The following is a 20,137-nucleotide window of genomic DNA, read 5'->3' on the forward strand; positions in this document are numbered from 1 at the left end:
ATGGGACCATAATGTTGCAACCACACACACGTTGACCTGCTGTGAGGAAAAAACGAGTTAGTACATTCCAAACATGAAAAAGGTCATTTAAAAATCAATATGAAAAACCAAAATTCCAAAAGTATCAAACACAAAAAAATGCTTACCGAAGAAAGAAAATGTATCGTGCTGGGCACCCTCCACCGGCCCTCTGGTGCAACTGATGTCCCTCTCTCCAAAAATGTACTCAATGGGACCATAATGTTGCACCCACAAACAAGTTGACCTGCTGTGAGGAAAAAACGTGTTAGTACATTCCAAACATGAAATAGGTAATTTTAAAATCAACATGAAAAACCAAAATTCCAAACGTATCAAACACAAAATAATGCTTACCGAAGAAAGAAAATGTATTGTGCTAGGCACCCTCCCCCCGACTTGTGGTGCAACTGATGTCCCTCTCTCAAAAAATGTACTCAATTGGACCATAATGTTGCAACCACACACACGTTGACCTACTGTGAGGAAAAAACGAGTTAGTGCATTTCAAATAAGAAAAAGGTCATTTTAAAATCAACATGAAAAACCAAAATTCCAAAAGTATCAAACATATAATAATGCTGACCGAAGAAAGGAAATGTATCGTGCTAGGCACCCTCCTCCCGCCCTGTGGTGCAACTGATGTCCCTCTATAAAAAAATGTACTCAATGGGACCGTAATGTTGCAACCACACACACGTTGACCTGCTGTGAAGAAAAAATGAGTTAGTACATTTCAAACATGAAAAAGGTCATTTTAAAATCAACATGAAAAACCAAAATTCCAAAAGTATCATACACAAAATAATGCTTACCGAAGAAAGAAAATGTATCTTGCTAGGCACCCTCCTCAAGCCCTGTGGTGCAACTGATGTCCCTCTCACCAAAAATGTACTCAATGGGACCATAACGTTGCAACCACACACACGTTGACCTGCTGTGAGGAGAAAACGAGTTAGTACATACCTAACATGAAAAAGGTCATTTAAAAATCAATATGAAAAACCAAAATTCCAAAAGTATCAAACACAAAAAAATGCTTACCGAAGAAAGAAAAGGTATCGTGCTAGGCACCCTCCTCCGGCCCTGTGGTGCAAGTGATGTCCCTCTCTCCAAAAATGTACTCAATGGGACCATAATGTTGCAACCACACACACGTTGGCCTGCTGTGAGGAAAACACGAGTTAATACATTCCAAACATGAAAAAGGTCATTTTAAAATCAACATGAAAAACAAAATACCAAAAGTATCAAACACAAAAAATTCTTACCGAAGAAAGAAAATGTATTGTGCTAGGCACCCTCCTCCCGCCCTGTGGTGCAACTGATGTCCCTCTCTCCAAAACTGTACTCAATGGGACCATCATGTTGCAACCACCCACTAGTTGACCTGCTGTGAGGAAAAAACGAGTTAGTACATTGCAAACATGAAAAAGGTCATTTTTAAAATCAACATGAAAAGCCAAAATTCCAAAAGTATCAAACACAAAAAAATGCTTACCGAAGAAAGAAAATGTATCGTGCTAGGCACCCTCCTCCCGCCCTGTGGTGCAACTGATTGTCCTCTCTCCAAAACTGTACTCAATGGGACCATAATGTTGCAACCACACACATGTTGACCTGCTGTGAGGAAAAAACGAGTTAGTACATACCAAACATGAAAAAGGTCATTTAAAAATCAATAGAAAAACCAAAATTCCAAAAGTATCAAACACAAAAAAATGCTTACCGAAGAAAGAAAAGGTATCATGCTAGGCACCCTCCTCCGGCCCTGTGGTGCAAGTGATGTCCCTCTCTCCAAAAATGTACTCAATGGGACCATAATGTTGCAACCACACACACGTTGACCTGCTGTGAGGAAAACACGAGTTAATACATTCCAAACATGAAAAAGGTCATTTTAAAATCAACATGAAAAACCAAAATTCCAAAAGTATCAAACACAAAAAAATGCTTACCGAAGAAAGAAAATGTATCGTGCTAGGCACCCTCCTCCGGCCCTGTGGTGCAAGTGATGTCTCTCTCTCCAAAAATGTACTCAATGGGACCATAATATTGCAACCACACACACGCTGACCTCCTGTGAGGAAAAAACGAGTGAGTACATTCCAAACATGAAAAAGGTCATTTAAAAATAAATATAAAAACCAAAATTCCAAAAGTATCAAACACAAAAAACTGCTTACCGAAGAAAGAAAATGTATCGTGCTAGGCACCCTCCTCCGGCCCTGTGGTGCAAGTGATGACACTCTCTCCAAAAATGTGCTCAATGGGACCATAATGTTGCAACCACACACACGTTGACCTGCTGTGAGGAAAAAACGAGTTAGTACATTCCAAACATGGAAAAGGTCATTAAAAAATCAATATGAAAAACCAAAATTCCATAAGTATCAAACAAAAAAAAATGCTTACCGAAGAAAGAAAATGTATCGTGCTAGGCACCCTCCTCCGGCCCTGTGGTGCAAGTGATGTCCCTCTCTCCAAAAATGTACTCAATGGGACCATAATGTTGCAACCACACACACGTTGACCTGCTGTGAGGGAAAAACGTGTTAGTACATTCCAAACATGGAAAAGGTCATTTAAAAATCAATATGAAAAACCAAAATTCCATAAGTATCAAACAAAAAAAAATGCTTACCGAAGAAAGAAAATGTATCGTGCTAGGCACCCTCCTCCGGCCCTGTGGTGCAAGTGATGTCCCTCTCTCCAAAAATGTACTCAATGGGACCATAATGTTGCAACCACACACACGTTGACCTGCTGTAAGGAAAAAACGAGTTAGTACATTTCAAACATGAAAATCGTCATTTTAAAATCAACATGAAAAACCAAAATTCCAAAAGTATCAAACACAAAATAATGCTTACCGAAGAAAGAAAATGTATCTTGCTAGGCACCCTCCTGAAGCCCTGTGGTGCAACTGATGTCCCTCTCTCCAAAAATGTACTCAATGGGACCATAATGTTGCAACCACACACACGTTGACCTGCTGTGAGGGAAAAACGAGTTAGTACATTTCAAACATGAAAAAGGTCATTTTAAAATCAACATGAAAAACCAAAATACCAAAAGTATCAAACACAAAAAATTCTTACCGAAGAAAGAAAATGAATCGTGCTAGGCACCCTCCTCCCGCCCTGTGGTGCAACTGATGTCCCTCTCTCCAAAAATGTACTCTATGGGACCATAATGTTGCAACCACACACACGTTGACCTGCTGTGAGGAATAAACGAGTTAGTACATTCCAAACATGAAAAAGGTCATTTTAAAATCAATATGAATAACGAAAATTCCCAAAGTATCAAACACAAAAAACTGCTTACCGAAGAAAGAAAATGTATCGTGCTAGGCACCCTCCTCCAGCCCTGTGGTGCAAATGATGTCCCTCTCTCCAAAAATGTACCCAATGGGACCATAATGTTGCAACCACACACACGTTGACCTGCTGTGAGGAAAAAACGAGTTAGTACAATCCAAACATGAAAAATGTCATTTTAAAATCAATATGAAATACCAAAATTCCAAAAGTATCAAACACAAAAAAATGCTTACCGAAGAAAGAAAAGGTATCGTGCTAGGCAGCCTCCTCCGGCCCTGTGGTGCAAGTGATGTCCCTCTCTCCAAAAATGTACTCAATGGGACCATAATGTTGAAACCACACACACGTTGACCTGCTGTGAGGAAAAAACGAGTTAGTACATTCCAAACATGAAAAAGGTCATTTTAAAATCAACGTGAAAAACCAAAATTCCAAAAGTATCAAACACTAAAAAATGCTTACCGAAGAAAGAAAATGTATCGTGCTAGCCAACCTCCTCCCGCCCTGTGCCGCAACTAATGTCCCTCTCTCCAAAAATGTACTCAATGGGACCATAATGTTGCAACCACACACACGTTGACCTGCTGTGAGGAAAAAATGAGTTAGTACATTCCAATCATGGAAAAGGTCATTTTAAAATCAACATAAAAAACCAAAATTCCAAAAGTATCAAACCCAAAAAAATGCTTACCGAAGAAAGAAAATGTATCGTGCTAGGAACCCTCCTCCCGCCCTTTGGTGCAACTGATGTCCCTCTCTCCAAAAATGTACTCAATGGGACCATAATATTGCAACCACACACACGTTGACCTGCTGTGAGGAAAATACGAGTTAGTACATTCCAAACATGAAAAAGGTCATTTTAAAATCAATATGAAAAACCAAAATTCCAAAAGTATCAAACACTAAAAAATGCTTACCGAAGAAAGAAAATGTATCTTGCTAGGCACCCTCCTCAAGCCCTGTGGTGCAACTGATGTCCCTCTCTCCAAAAATGTAATCAATGGGACCATAATGTTGCAACCACACACACGTTGACCTGCTGTGAGGAAAAAACGAGTTAGTACATTTCAAACATGAAAAAGGTCATTTTAAAATCAACATGAAAAACCAAAATACCAAAAGTATCAAACACAAAAAATTCTTACCGAAGAAAGAAAATGAATCGTGCTAGGCACCCTCCTCCCGCCCTGTGGTGCAACTGATGTCCCTCTCTCCAAAAATGTACTCAATGGGACCATAATGTTGCAACCACACACACGTTGACCTGCTGTGAGGAAAAAACGAGTTAGTACATTCCAAACATGAAAAAGGTCATTTTAAAATCAATATGAAAAACGAAAATTCCCAAAGTATCAAACACAAAAAACTGCTTACCGAAGAAAGAAAATGTATCGTGCTAGGCACCCTCCTCCAGCCCTGTGGTGCAACTGATGTCCCTCTCTCCAAAAATGAACCCAATGGGACCATAATGTTGCAACCACATACACGTTGACCTGCTGTGAGGAAAAAACGAGTTAGTACATTCCAAACATGAAAAAGGTCATTTTAAAATCAATATGAAAAACCAAAATTCCAACAGTATCAAACACAAAAAAATGCTTACCGAAGAAAGAAAATGTATCGTGCTAGGCAGCCTCCTCCGGCCCTGTGGTGCAAGTGATGTCCCTCTCTCCAAAAATGTACTCAATGGGACCATAATGTTGAAACCACACACACGTTGACCTGCTGTGAGGAAAAAACGAGTTAGTACATTCCAAACATGAAAAAGGTCATTTTAAAATCAACGTGAAAAACCAAAATTCCAAAAGTATCAAACACTAAAAAATGCTTACCGAAGAAAGAAAATGTATCGTGCTAGGCACCCTCCTCCCGCCCTGTGCCGCAACTAATGTCCCTCTCTCCAAAAATGTACTCAATGGGACCATAATGTTGCAACCACACACACGTTGACCTGCTGTGATGAAAAAATGAGTTAGTACATTCCAATCATGGAAAAGGTCATTTTAAAATCAACATAAAAAACCAAAATTCCAAAAGTATCAAACCCAAAAAAATGCTTACCGAAGAAAGAAAATGTATCGTGCTAGGAACCCTCCTCCCGCCCTTTGGTGCAACTGATGTCCCTCTCTCCAAAAATGTACTCAATGGGACCATAATATTGCAACCACACACACGTTGACCTGCTGTGAGGAAAAAACGAGTTAGTACATTCCAAACATGAAAAAGGTCATTTTAAAATCAATATGAAAAACCAAAATTCCAAAAGTATCAAACACTAAAAAATGCTTACCGAAGAAAGAAAATGTATCGTGCTAGGCACCCTCCTCCGGCCCTGTGGTGCAAGTGATGTCCCTCTCTCCAAAAATGTACTCAATGGGACCATAATGTTGCAACCACACACACGCTGTCCTGCTGTGAGGAAAAAACGAGTTAGTACATTCCAATCATGGAAAAGGTCATTTTAAAATCAACATAAAAAACCAAAATTCCTAAAGTATCAAACACAAAAAAATGCTTAACGAAGAAAGAAAATGTATCGTGCTAGGGACCATCCTCCCGCCCTGTGGTGCAACTGATGTCCCTCTCTCCAAAACTGTACTCAATGGGACCATAATGTTGCAACCACCCACACGTTGACCTGCTGTGAGGAAAAAACGAGTTAGTACATTCCAAACATGAAAAAGGTCATTTTAAAATCAACATGAAAAACCAAAATTCCAAAAGTAACAAACACAAAAAAATGCTTACCGAAGAAAGAAAATGTATCGTGCTAGGAACCCTCCTCCAGCCCTTTGGTGCAACTGATGTCCCTCTCTCCAAAAATGTACTCAATGGGACCATAATGTTGCAACCACACACACGTTGACCTGCTGTGAGGAAAAAACGAGTTATTACATTCCAAACATGAAAATGGTCATTTAAAAATCAATATGAAAAACCAAAATTCCAAAAGTATCAAACACAAAAAAATGCTTACCGAAGAAAGAAAATGTATGGTGCTAGGCACCCTCCTCCCGCCCTGTGGTGCAACTGATGTCCCTCTATAAAAAAATGTACTCAATGGGACCATAATGTTGCAACCACACACACGTTGACCTGCTGTGAGGAAAACACGAGTTAATACATTCCAAACATGAAAAAGATCATTTTAAAATCAACATGAAAAACCAAAATCCAAAAGTATCAAACACATAAAAATGCTTACCGAAGAAAGAAAATGTATCGCGCTAGGCACCCTCCTCCGGCCCTGTGGTGCAAGCGATGTCCCTCTCTCCAAAAATGTACTCAATGGGAGCATAATGTTGCAGCCACACACACGTTGACCTGCTGTGAGGAAAACACGAGTTAATACATTCCAAACATGAAAAAGGTCATTTTAAAATCAACATGAAAAACTAAAATTCCAAAAGTATCAAACACAAATAAATGCTTTTCGAAGAAAGAAAATGTATCGTGCTAGGCACCCTCCTCCCGCCCTGTGGTGCAACTGATGTCCCTCTCTCCAAAAATGTACTCAATGGGACCATAATGTTGCAAACACACACACGTTGACCTGCTGTGAGGAAAACACGAGTTAATACATTCCAAACATGAAAAAGGTCATTTTAAAATCAACGTGAAAAACTAAAATTCGAAAAGTATCAAACACAAAAAAATGCTTACCGAAGAAAGAAAATGTATCGTACTAGGCACCCTCCTCCCGCCCTGTGCTGCAACTGATGTCCCTCTCTCCAAAAATGTACTCAATGGGACCATAATGTTGCAACCACACACACGTTGACCTGCTGTGAGGAAAAAACGAGTTAGTACATTCCAAACATGAAAAAGGTCATTTCAAAATTAATATGAAAAACCAAAATTCCAAAAGCATCAAACACAAAAAAATGCTTACCGAAGAAAGAAAATGTATCATACTGGGCACCCTCCTCCCGCTCTGTGGTGCAACTGATGTCCCTCTCTCCAAACATGTACTCAATGGGACCGTAATGTTGCAACCACACACACGTTGACCTGCTGTGAGGAAAACACGAGTTAGTACATTTCAAACATGTAAAAGGTCATTTAAAAATCAATATGAAAAACCAAAATTCCAAAAGTATCAAATACAAAAAAATGCTTACCGAAGAAAGAAAATGTATCGTGCTAGGCACCCTCCTCCGGCCCTGTGGTGCAAGTGATGTCCCTCTCTCCAAAAATGTACTCAATGGGACCATAATGTTGAAACCACACACACGTTGACCTGCTGTGAGGAAAAAACGAGTTAGTACATTCCAAACATGAAAAAAGTCATTTTAAAATCAACGTGAAAAACCAAAATTCCAAAAGTATCAAACACTAAAAAATGCTTACCGAAGAAAGAAAATGTATCGTGCTAGGCACCCTCCTCCCGCCCTGTGGTGCAAGTGATGTCCCTCTCTCCAAAAATGTACTCAATGGGACCATAATGTTGCAACCACACACACGCTGTCCTGCTGTGAGGAAAAAACGAGTTAGTACATTCCAATCATGGAAAAGGTCATTTTAAAATCAACATAAAAAACCAAAATTCCTAAAGTATCAAACACAAAAAAATGCTTAACGAAGAAAGAAAATGTATCGTGCTAGGGACCATCCTCCCGCCCTGTGGTGCAACTGATGTCCCTCTCTCCAAAACTGTACTCAATGGGACCATAATGTTGCAACCACCCACACGTTGACCTGCTGTGAGGAAAAAACGAGTTAGTACATTCCAAACATGAAAAAGGTCATTTTAAAATCAACATGAAAAACCAAAATTCCAAAAGTAACAAACACAAAAAAATGCTTACCGAAGAAAGAAAATGTATCGTGCTAGGAACCCTCCTCCAGCCCTTTGGTGCAACTGATGTCCCTCTCTCCAAAAATGTACTCAATGGGACCATAATGTTGCAACCACACACACGTTGACCTGCTGTGAGGAAAAAACGAGTTATTACATTCCAAACATGAAAATGGTCATTTAAAAATCAATATGAAAAACCAAAATTCCAAAAGTATCAAACACAAAAAAATGCTTACCGAAGAAAGAAAATGTATGGTGCTAGGCACCCTCCTCCCGCCCTGTGGTGCAACTGATGTCCCTCTATAAAAAAATGTACTCAATGGGACCATAATGTTGCAACCACACACACGTTGACCTGCTGTGAGGAAAACACGAGTTAATACATTCCAAACATGAAAAAGATCATTTTAAAATCAACATGAAAAACCAAAATCCAAAAGTATCAAACACATAAAAATGCTTACCGAAGAAAGAAAATGTATCGCGCTAGGCACCCTCCTCCGGCCCTGTGGTGCAAGCGATGTCCCTCTCTCCAAAAATGTACTCAATGGGAGCATAATGTTGCAGCCACACACACGTTGACCTGCTGTGAGGAAAACACGAGTTAATACATTCCAAACATGAAAAAGGTCATTTTAAAATCAACATGAAAAACTAAAATTCCAAAAGTATCAAACACAAATAAATGCTTTTCGAAGAAAGAAAATGTATCGTGCTAGGCACCCTCCTCCCGCCCTGTGGTGCAACTGATGTCCCTCTCTCCAAAAATGTACTCAATGGGACCATAATGTTGCAAACACACACACGTTGACCTGCTGTGAGGAAAACACGAGTTAATACATTCCAAACATGAAAAAGGTCATTTTAAAATCAACGTGAAAAACTAAAATTCGAAAAGTATCAAACACAAAAAAATGCTTACCGAAGAAAGAAAATGTATCGTACTAGGCACCCTCCTCCCGCCCTGTGCTGCAACTGATGTCCCTCTCTCCAAAAATGTACTCAATGGGACCATAATGTTGCAACCACACACACGTTGACCTGCTGTGAGGAAAAAACGAGTTAGTACATTCCAAACATGAAAAAGGTCATTTCAAAATTAATATGAAAAACCAAAATTCCAAAAGCATCAAACACAAAAAAATGCTTACCGAAGAAAGAAAATGTATCATACTGGGCACCCTCCTCCCGCTCTGTGGTGCAACTGATGTCCCTCTCTCCAAACATGTACTCAATGGGACCGTAATGTTGCAACCACACACACGTTGACCTGCTGTGAGGAAAACACGAGTTAGTACATTTCAAACATGTAAAAGGTCATTTAAAAATCAATATGAAAAACCAAAATTCCAAAAGTATCAAATACAAAAAAATGCTTACCGAAGAAAGAAAATGTATCGTGCTAGGCACCCTCCTCCGGCCCTGTGGTGCAAGTGATGTCCCTCTCTCCAAAAATGTACTCAATGGGACCATAATGTTGAAACCACACACACGTTGACCTGCTGTGAGGAAAAAACGAGTTAGTACATTCCAAACAAGAAAAAAGTCATTTTAAAATCAACGTGAAAAACCAAAATTCCAAAAGTATCAAACACTAAAAATTGCTTACCGAAGAAAGAAAATGTATCGTGCTAGGCACCCTCCTCCCGCCCTGTGCCGCAACTAATGTCCCTCTCTCCAAAAATGTACTCAATGGGACCATAATGTTGCAACCACACACACGTTGACCTGCTGTGAGGAAAAAATGAGTTAGTACATTCCAATCATGGAAAAGGTCATTTTAAAATCAACATAAAAAACCAAAATTCCAAAAGTATCAAACCCAAAAAAATGCTTACCGAAGAAAGAAAATGTATCGTGCTAGGAACCCTCCTCCCGCCCTTTGGTGCAACTGATGTCCCTCTCTCCAAAAATGTACTCAATGGGACCATAATATTGCAACCACAGACACGTTGACCTGCTGTGAGGAAAAAACGAGTTAGTACATTCCAAACATGAAAAAGGTCATTTTAAAATCAACGTGAAAAACCAAAATTCCAAAAGTATCAAACACTAAAAAATGCTTACCGAAGAAAGAAAATGTATCGTGCTAGGCACCCTCCTCCGGCCCTGTGGTGCAAGTGATGTCCCTCTCTCCAAAAATGTACTCAATGGGACCATAATGTTGCAACCACACACACGTTGTCCTGCTGTGAGGAAAAAACGAGTTAGTACATTCCAATCATGAAAAAGGTCATTTTAAAATCAACATAAAAAACCAAAATTCCAAAAGTATCAAACACAAAAAAATGCTTACCGAAGAAAGAAAATGTATCGTGCTAGGGACCCTCCTCCCGCCCTGTGGTGCAACTGATGTCCCTCTCTCCAAAACTGTACTCAATGGGACCATAATGTTGCAACCACCCACACGTTGACCTGCTGTGAGGAAAAAACGAGTTAGTACATTCCAAACATGAAAAAGGTCATTTTAAAATCAACATGAAAAACCAAAATTCCAAAAGTATCAAACACAAAAAAATGCTTACCGAAGAAAGAAAATGTATCGTGCTAGGAACCCTCCTCCAGCCCTTTGGTGCAACTGATGTCCCTCTCTCCAAAAATGTACTCAATGGGACCATAATGTTGCAACCACACACACGTTGACCTGCTGTGAGGAAAAAACGAGTTATTACATTCCAAACATGAAAATGGTCATTTAAAAATCAATATGAAAAACCAAAATTCCAAAAGTATCAAACACAAAAAAATGCTTACCGAAGAAAGAAAATGTATCGTGCTAGGCACCCTCCTCCCGCCCTGTGGTGCAACTGATGTCCCTCTATAAGAAAATGTACTCAATGGGACCATAATGTTGCAACCACACACACGTTGACCTGCTGTGAGGAAAACACGAGTTAATACATTCCAAACATGAAAAAGATCATTTTAAAATCAACATGAAAAACCAAAATCCAAAAGTATCAAACACATAAAAATGCTTACCGAAGAAAGAAAATGTATCGTGCTAGGCAGCCTCCTCCGGCCCTGTGGGGCAAGTGATGTCCCTCTCTCCAAAAATGTACTCAATGGGACCATAATGTTGAAACCACAGACACGTTGACCTGCTGTGAGGAAAAAACGAGTTAGTACATTTCAAACATGAAAAAGGTCATTTTAAAATCAATATGAAAAACCAAAATTCCAAAAGTATCAAACACAAAAAAATGCTTACCGAAGAAAGAAAATGTATCGTGCTAGGCAGCCTCCTCCGGCCCTGTGGGGCAAGTGATGTCCCTCTCTCCAAAAATGTACTCAATGGGACCATAATGTTGAAACCACACACACGTTGACCTGCTGTGAGGAAAAAACGAGTTAGTACATTCCAAACATGAAAAAGGTCATTTTAAAATCAACGTGAAAAACCAAAATTCCAAAAGTATCAAACACTAAAAAATGCTTACCGAAGAAAGAAAATGTATCGTGCTAGGCACCCTCCTCCGGCCCTGTGGTGCAAGTGATGTCCCTCTCTCCAAAAATGTACTCAATGGGACCATAATGTTGCAACCACACACACGTTGTCCTGCTGTGAGGAAAAAACGAGTTAGTACATTCCAATCATGAAAAAGGTCATTTTAAAATCAACATAAAAAACCAAAATTCCAAAAGTATCAAACACAAAAAAATGCTTACCGAAGAAAGAAAATGTATCGTGCTAGGGACCCTCCTCCCGCCCTGTGGTGCAACTGATGTCCCTCTCTCCAAAACTGTACTCAATGGGACCATAATGTTGCAACCACCCACACGTTGACCTGCTGTGAGGAAAAAACGAGTTAGTACATTCCAAACATGAAAAAGGTCATTTTAAAATCAACATGAAAAACCAAAATTCCAAAAGTATCAAACACAAAAAAATGCTTACCGAAGAAAGAAAATGTATCGTGCTAGGAACCCTCCTCCAGCCCTTTGGTGCAACTGATGTCCCTCTCTCCAAAAATGTACTCAATGGGACCGTAATGTTGCAACCACACACACGTTTACCTGCTTGAGGAAAAAACGAGTTAGTACATTTCAAACATGAAAAAGGTCATTTTAAAATCAACATGAAAAACCAAAATTCCAAAAGTATCAAACATATAATAATGCTTACCAAAGAAAGGAAACGTGACATGCTAGGCACCCTCCTCCCGCTCTGTGGTGCAACTGATGTCCCTCTCTCCAAACATGTACTCAATGGGACCGTAATGTTGCAACCACACACACGTTGACCTGCTGTGAGGAAAAAACGAGTTAGTACATTTCAAACATGTAAAAGGTCATTTAAAAATCAATATGAAAAACCAAAATTCCAAAAGTATCAAATACAAAAAAATGCTTACCGAAGAAAGAAAATGTATCGTGCTAGGCACCCTCCTCCCGCCCTGTGGTGCAACTGATGTCCCTCTCTCCAAAAATGTACTCAATGGGACCATAATGTTGCAACCACACACACGTTGACCTGCTGTGAGGAAAACACGAGTTAATACATTCCAAACATGAAAAAGGTCATTTTAAAATCAACATGAAAAACCAAAATTCCAAAAGTATCAAGCACAAAAAAATGCTTACCGAAGAAAGAAAATGTATCGTGCTAGGCACCCTCCTCCCGCCCTGTGGTGCAAGTGATGTCCCTCTCTCCAAAAATGTACTCAATGGGACCATAATGTTGCAACCACACACACGTTGACCTGCTGTGAGGAAAAAACGAGTTAGTACATTCCAAACATGAAAAAGGTCATTTAAAAATCAATATAAAAACCAAAATTCCAAAAGTATCAAACACAAAGAATGCTTACCGAAGAAAGAAAATGTATCGTGCTAGGCACCCTCCTCCGGCCCTGTGGTACAAGTGATGTCCCTCTCTCCAAAAATGTACTCAATGGGACCATAATGTTGCAACCACACACACGTTGACCTGCTGTGAGGAAAAAACGAGTTAGTACATTCCAAACATGAAAAAGGTCATTTTAAAATCAACATGAAAAACCAAAATTCCAAAAGTATCAAACACAAAAAAATGCTTACCGAAGAAAGAAAATGTATCGTGCTAGGCACCCTTTTAGATTAGATTAGATTTACTTTCATTCCAATTGATCCGTAGTGAGGAGGTCCTCCAGGATGTGGAACATGTCAGAAAAACAACAATATATGGCAAATATTTACAACTAAAACAAATAAGCTAATGTACCATTCCACAGGTCCCAAGTGGAATGATCGTCATATTTTAATGAACACTAAGAGTCATTTTACAAATACTAATGCACTGAATTTAAAATAAAAAAGTTTTTTATTTATTTGTAAGGTAATAAACATGTAATACAACTACTGAAATACTTATTTACAATGAACACATTACTGCACTGAAATGGTGCAGAAGTTAGATTATACTTACACACAACCACACACACACACAGACACACAAATTTTCAGTGAACACATTACTGCACTGAAATTGTGCAGAAGTTATGTTGTACTTATATACAAATCAGTTGGTTTTACTAAGAAATTCATCAATGGAGTAGAAGGAGTTGGCCACCAATAAATCCTTTAGGCTTCTCTTAAACTGAATTTCATTGGTTGTTAAGCTTTTTATGGCTGCTGGCAAGTTATTGAAAATGTGTGTTCCTGAATAATGCACACCTTTTTGTACAAGACTAAGTGACTTTAAATCCTTGTGAAGATTATTCTTATTTCTAGTATTGATTCCATGAATTGAGCTGTTGGTTTGAAAAAGTGATATGTTTTTAATGACAAATTTCATTAAGGAATAAATATATTGGGAAGCTGTAGTTAGTATCCCTAGTTCCCTAAACAGGCTTCTGCAGGATGTTCTTGAGTTCACACCACATATAATTCTTACTGCACGTTTTTGTGCCCGGAAAACTTTAGCTTGGCTTGATGAATTACCCCAGAAAATAATCCCATATGACATTATGGAATGAAAGTAAGCATAGTATGCCAGCTTTTTCATTTTTATATCCCCTATGTCTGACAAAATTCGCATTGCAAACAGAGATTTGTTAAGACGCTTCAGCAGTTCTGTGGTGTGCTCCTCCCAGTTGAATTTATTATCAAGCTGTAATCCCAAGAATTTAACACCGTCCACTTCTTCTATCTTCTTGTCATCATATGTTAGACATATACTCTTGGGACACCCCTTACAAGTTCTGAACTGCATGTAGTGTGTTTTTTCAAAGTTTAGTGACAAAGAATTGGCTAGGAACCAGTGATTAATGTCTACAAATATTTTATTGGCTGATCTTTCTAAGACTACACTTGATTTGCTATTTATTGCAATGTTTGTATCATCAGCAAACAAAACAAACTTGGCATCTGGTAATGTTACTGATGAAAGGTCATTGATATACACAAGAAAAAGTAAGGGCCCCAAAATGGAACCTTGTGGGACCCCACATGTAATTAGTTCCCAGTTGGATGATGCCTGATAGCTTGATACATGTCTCTTTCCTAATAACACCCTTTGTTTCCTGCCAGAGATATAAGATTTGAACCATTTTGCAGCATTTCCTGTTACACTATAATATTCTAGTTTACTTAAAAGGATATTGTGATTTACACAGTCAAATGCCTTTGACAGATCACAAAATATACCAGTTGCCTGCAATTTTTTGTCTAACGAATTAAGTACATTTTCACTGTAAGTGTAGATAGCCTTCTCAATATCAGAACCTTTTAGAAATCCAAACTGTGACTTTGACAGTATGTTATTTGAGATAAGATGGTTATAAAGACGACTGTACATTACTTTTTCGAAAATTTTTGAGAATGCTGGCAACAGTGAAATTGGACGGAAATTTGATGCTATTTCTTTATCTCCCTTCTTAAACAGTGGCTTAACTTCAGCATATTTCAGCCATTCGGGAAATATTCCACTGATAAACGACTGGTTACACAGATAGCTTAATATGTTACTTAGCTCAGAATCATATTCTTTAATTAACTTTGTTGATATTTCATCATACCCACTAGATGTTTTTGATTTTAAAGATTTTATGATGGTCATTATTTCTGTTGGGGTAGTGAGGGTCAAATTCATATTATGGAAGTTACTTGAAATGTCTGGTCTAAGGTAATCCATAGCAGCATCTACCGAACCTGACAACCCCATCTTTTCAGTAACAGTTATAAAATGTTTGTTAAAAAGTTCTGCAACACTATACACATCTGTCACCAATGCATCATTTACTCTTAATGCTATTTGTTCCTCTTCATGTCTGGTTCTACCGGTCTCTTCCTTCACTATATCCCATATTGTCTTTATTTTGTTATCTGATATGACTATCTTTTCCTTGTAATATATTTGCTTTGACATCCGTATTACAGTCTTTAATATTTTGCAGTATTTCTTATAATGTGCTATAGCATCAACATTGGAAATGTTTCGGATTGACAGATACAGTTTTCTTTTTGTTTTACAAGATACCCCTATTCCTCGAGTAATCCATGGCTTCTTTGTAGACTTTGCTCTAACCTTGGTAAGTTTTGGGGGAAAGCAGTGTTCAAATAAGGTAAGCACTTTATTAGCAAAAATGTTATATTTTTCATTCATGCCATGAGCACTGTAAACATCAGTCCAGTGAATGTCTCTGAGGAGTGTCCTAAAATAATCAATTTTTGGCTTACTGATTACCCTTTTGAGCTCAGATTTAACAGATTTTATATCCTGTTTAGTATTAACATTTAACAGAAGGAACTGCATGTCATGGTCTGAGAGGCCATTGACTATTGGTTTTGTAATATAATTTTGTTCATTTGACTTTTCTATAAAGATATTATCAATGGCTGTTTGTGAGCAAGTGGCTATCCTAGTGGGGAACTTTACTGTGGGAATTAAGTTGAATGATAGTGTTACTAACTCAAATAAGTTCTTATTGGGAGAGTCTTTAAGGAAATCTACATTGAAATCACCAGCAACCACTATTTCTTTGTTTTTGGTTGTTAAATGGGCCAGTACAGCTTCAAGGTGGTTTACAAACAGATTAAAGTTACCTGCAGGTGCTCGATATACACTTAATATTATGAAAGATTTTTTGTGAAAATCTAATTCTGTTGCACATGCTTCCATATGCTGTTCTAGGCAAAATTTATGAATGTCTATGTTCTTAAATTTATGACAGTTCCTGATGAATGTGGCAACTCCTCCTTTCTCCATTTCTGATCTACAAAAGTGAGATGCTAACCTAAACCATGTAACACTTAAAAGTTCTATACCAGTGGTCACATGATGTTCGGAGAGGCAGATTATGTCAGCTGGGTTTGAAGACTCTAATTCATCTATGCAGATAGTTAATTCATTAATTTTATTTCTCAGTCCTCGAATATTTTGATGCAATAAAGATAGCTGACATTTCACATTGACTGAGTTAAAATTGGGTGGAGTTAAAATATCTGCTGACAGTTGAAAATTCTTAACCAATGGCTGTTTATGTTGATTTAATAAGCTGGATTATGTTTTTTGATTTCTTTCTCAAACTGAAGGTTTGTCTCAGTTCTAACCTCTCTTAAAATTTGTTTTCTTTCTGTCCTCCCTACCCAAAAAAAGGGTCTTTTCTGAATCCTATAACCACTGGTATTTTACCACTCATGACAGTGCCTCCCCCCTTTAACTTTCCTGCTATTTCCCCAGCCAATTTACCCTTCCCCTTCCTGTTGAGGTGAAGGCCATGCCTAGTATAATCCCACCTACTGATAGAATCAACATGAACCACACCAATGTGTGACCCTGCACCCGACATGAGCAGCCGTTCCAGCTCCAAATTAACTCCTCCGGCCCTGTGGTGCAAGTGATGTCCCTCTCTCCAAAAATGTACTCAATGTGACCATAATGTTGCAACCACACACACGTTGACCTGCTGTGAGGAAAAAACGAGTTAGTACATTCCAAACATGAAAAAGGTCATTTAAAAATCAATATAAAAACGAAAATTCCAAAAGTATCAATCACAAAAAAATGCTTACCGAAGAAAGAAAATGTATCGTGCTAGGCACCCTCCTCCGGCCCTGTGGTGCAAGTGATGTTCCTCTCTCCAAAAATGTACTCAATGGGACCATAATGTTGCAACCACACACACGTTGACCTGCTGTGAGGAAAAAACGAGTTAGTACATTCCAAACATGAAAAAGGTCATTTAAAAATCAATATGAAAAACCAAAATTCCAAAAGTATCAAACACAAAAAAATGCTTACCGAAGAACGAAAATGTATCGTGCTAGGCACCCTCCTCCGGCCCTGTGGTGCAACTGATGTCCCTCTCTCCAAAAATGTACTCAATGGGACCATAATGTTGCAACCACACACACGTTGACCTGCTGTGAGGAAAACACGAGTTAATACATTCCAAACATGAAAAAGGTCATTTTAAAATCAACATGAAAAACCAAAATTCCAAAAGTATCAAACACAAAAAAATGCTTACCGAAGAAAGAAAATGTATCGTGCTAGGCACCCTCCTCCCACCCTGTGGTGCAACTGATTTCCCTCTCTCCAAAAATGTACTCAATGGGACCATAATGTTGCAACCACACACACGTTGACCTGCTGTGAGGAAAACACGAGTGAATACATTCCAAACATGAAAAAGGTCATTTTTAAAATCAACATGAATAACCAAAATTCCAAAAGTATCAAACACAAAATAATGCTTACCGAAGAAAGAAAATGTATCGTGCTAGGCACCCTCCTCCGGCCCTGTGGTGCAAGTGATGTCCCTCTCTCCAAAAATGTACTCAATGGGACCATAATGTTGCAACCACACACACGTTGACCTGCTGTGAGGAAAAAACGAGTTAGTACATTCCAAACATGAAAAAGGTCATTTTAAAATCAATATGAAAAACCAAAATTCCAAAAGTATCAAACACTAAAAAATGCTTACCGAAGAAAGAAAATGTATCGTGCTAGGCACCCTCCTTCCGCCCTGTGGTGCAACTGATGTCCCTCTCTCAAAAAATGTATTCAATGGGACCATAATGTTGCAACCACACACACGTTGACCTGCTGTGAGGAAAACACGGGTTAATACATTCCAAACATGAAAAAGGTCATTTTAAAATCAACATAAAAAACCAAAATCCAAAAGTATCAAACACAAAAAAATGCTTACCGAAGAAAGAAAATGTATCGTGCTAGGCACCCTCCTCCAGCCCTGTGGTGTAAGTGATGTCCCTCTCTCCAAAAATGTACCCAATGGGACCATAATGTTGCAACCACACACACGTTAACCTGCTGTGAGGAAAAAACGAGTTAGTACATTCCAAACATGAAAAAGGTCATTTTAAAATCAATATGAAAAACCAAAATTCCAAAAGAATCAAACACAAAAAAATGCTTACCGAAGAAAGAAAATGTATCGTGCTAGGCACCCTCCTCCGGCCCTGTGGTGCAACTGATGTCCCTCTCTCCAAAAATGTACTCAATGGGAGCATAATGTTGCAACCACACACACGTTGACCTGCTGTGAGGAAAACACGAGTTAATACATTCCAAACATGAAAAAGGTCATTTTAAAATCAACATGAAAAACTAAAATTCCAAAAGTATCAAACACAAAAAAATGCTTACCGAAGAAAGAAAATGTATCGTGCTAGGCACCCTCCTCCCGCCCTGTGGTGCAACTGATGTCCCTCTCTCCAAATATGTACTCAATGGGACCATAATGTTGCAACCACACACACGTTGACCTGCTGTGAGGAAAACACGAGTTAATACATTCCAAACATGAAAAAGGTCATTTTAAAATCAACATGAAAAACCAAAACTCCAAAAGTATCAAACACAAAAAAATACTTACCAAAGAAAGAAAATGTATCGTACTAGGCACCCTCCTCCCGCTCTGTGGTGCAACTGATGTCCCTCTCTCCAAAAATGTACTCAATGGGACCGTAATGTTGCAACCACACACACGTTGACCTGCTGTGAGGAAAACACGAGTTAATACATTCCAAACATGAAAAAGGTCATTTTAAAATCAACATGAAAAACCAAAATTCCAAAAGTATCAAACACAAAAAAATGCTTACCGAAGAAAGAAAATGTATCGTGCTAGGCACCCTCCTCCCACCCTGTGGTGCAACTGATTTCCCTCTCTCCAAAAATGTACTCAATGGGACCATAATGTTGCAACCACACACACGTTGACCTGCTGTGAGGAAAACACGAGTGAATACATTCCAAACATGAAAAAGGTCATTTTTAAAATCAACATGAATAACCAAAATTCCAAAAGTATCAAACACAAAATAATGCTTACCGAAGAAAGAAAATGTATCGTGCTAGGCACCCTCCTCCGGCCCTGTGGTGCAAGTGATGTCCCTCTCTCCAAAAATGTACTCAATGGGACCATAATGTTGCAACCACACACACGTTGACCTGCTGTGAGGAAAAAACGAGTTAGTACATTCCAAACATGAAAAAGGTCATTTTAAAATCAATATGAAAAACCAAAATTCCAAAAGTATCAAACACTAAAAAATGCTTACCGAAGAAAGAAAATGTATCGTGCTAGGCACCCTCCTTCCGCCCTGTGGTGCAACTGATGTCCCTCTCTCAAAAAATGTATTCAATGGGACCATAATGTTGCAACCACACACACGTTGACCTGCTGTGAGGAAAACACGGGTTAATACATTCCAAACATGAAAAAGGTCATTTTAAAATCAACATAAAAAACCAAAATCCAAAAGTATCAAACACAAAAAAATGCTTACCGAAGAAAGAAAATGTATCGTGCTAGGCACCCTCCTCCAGCCCTGTGGTGTAAGTGATGTCCCTCTCTCCAAAAATGTACCCAATGGGACCATAATGTTGCAACCACACACACGTTAACCTGCTGTGAGGAAAAAACGAGTTAGTACATTCCAAACATGAAAAAGGTCATTTTAAAATCAATATGAAAAACCAAAATTCCAAAAGAATCAAACACAAAAAAATGCTTACCGAAGAAAGAAAATGTAT

Source organism: Schistocerca piceifrons, chromosome 4, assembly GCF_021461385.2.
Source record: "Schistocerca piceifrons isolate TAMUIC-IGC-003096 chromosome 4, iqSchPice1.1, whole genome shotgun sequence".
NCBI classification, from domain to species: domain Eukaryota; kingdom Metazoa; phylum Arthropoda; class Insecta; order Orthoptera; family Acrididae; genus Schistocerca; species Schistocerca piceifrons.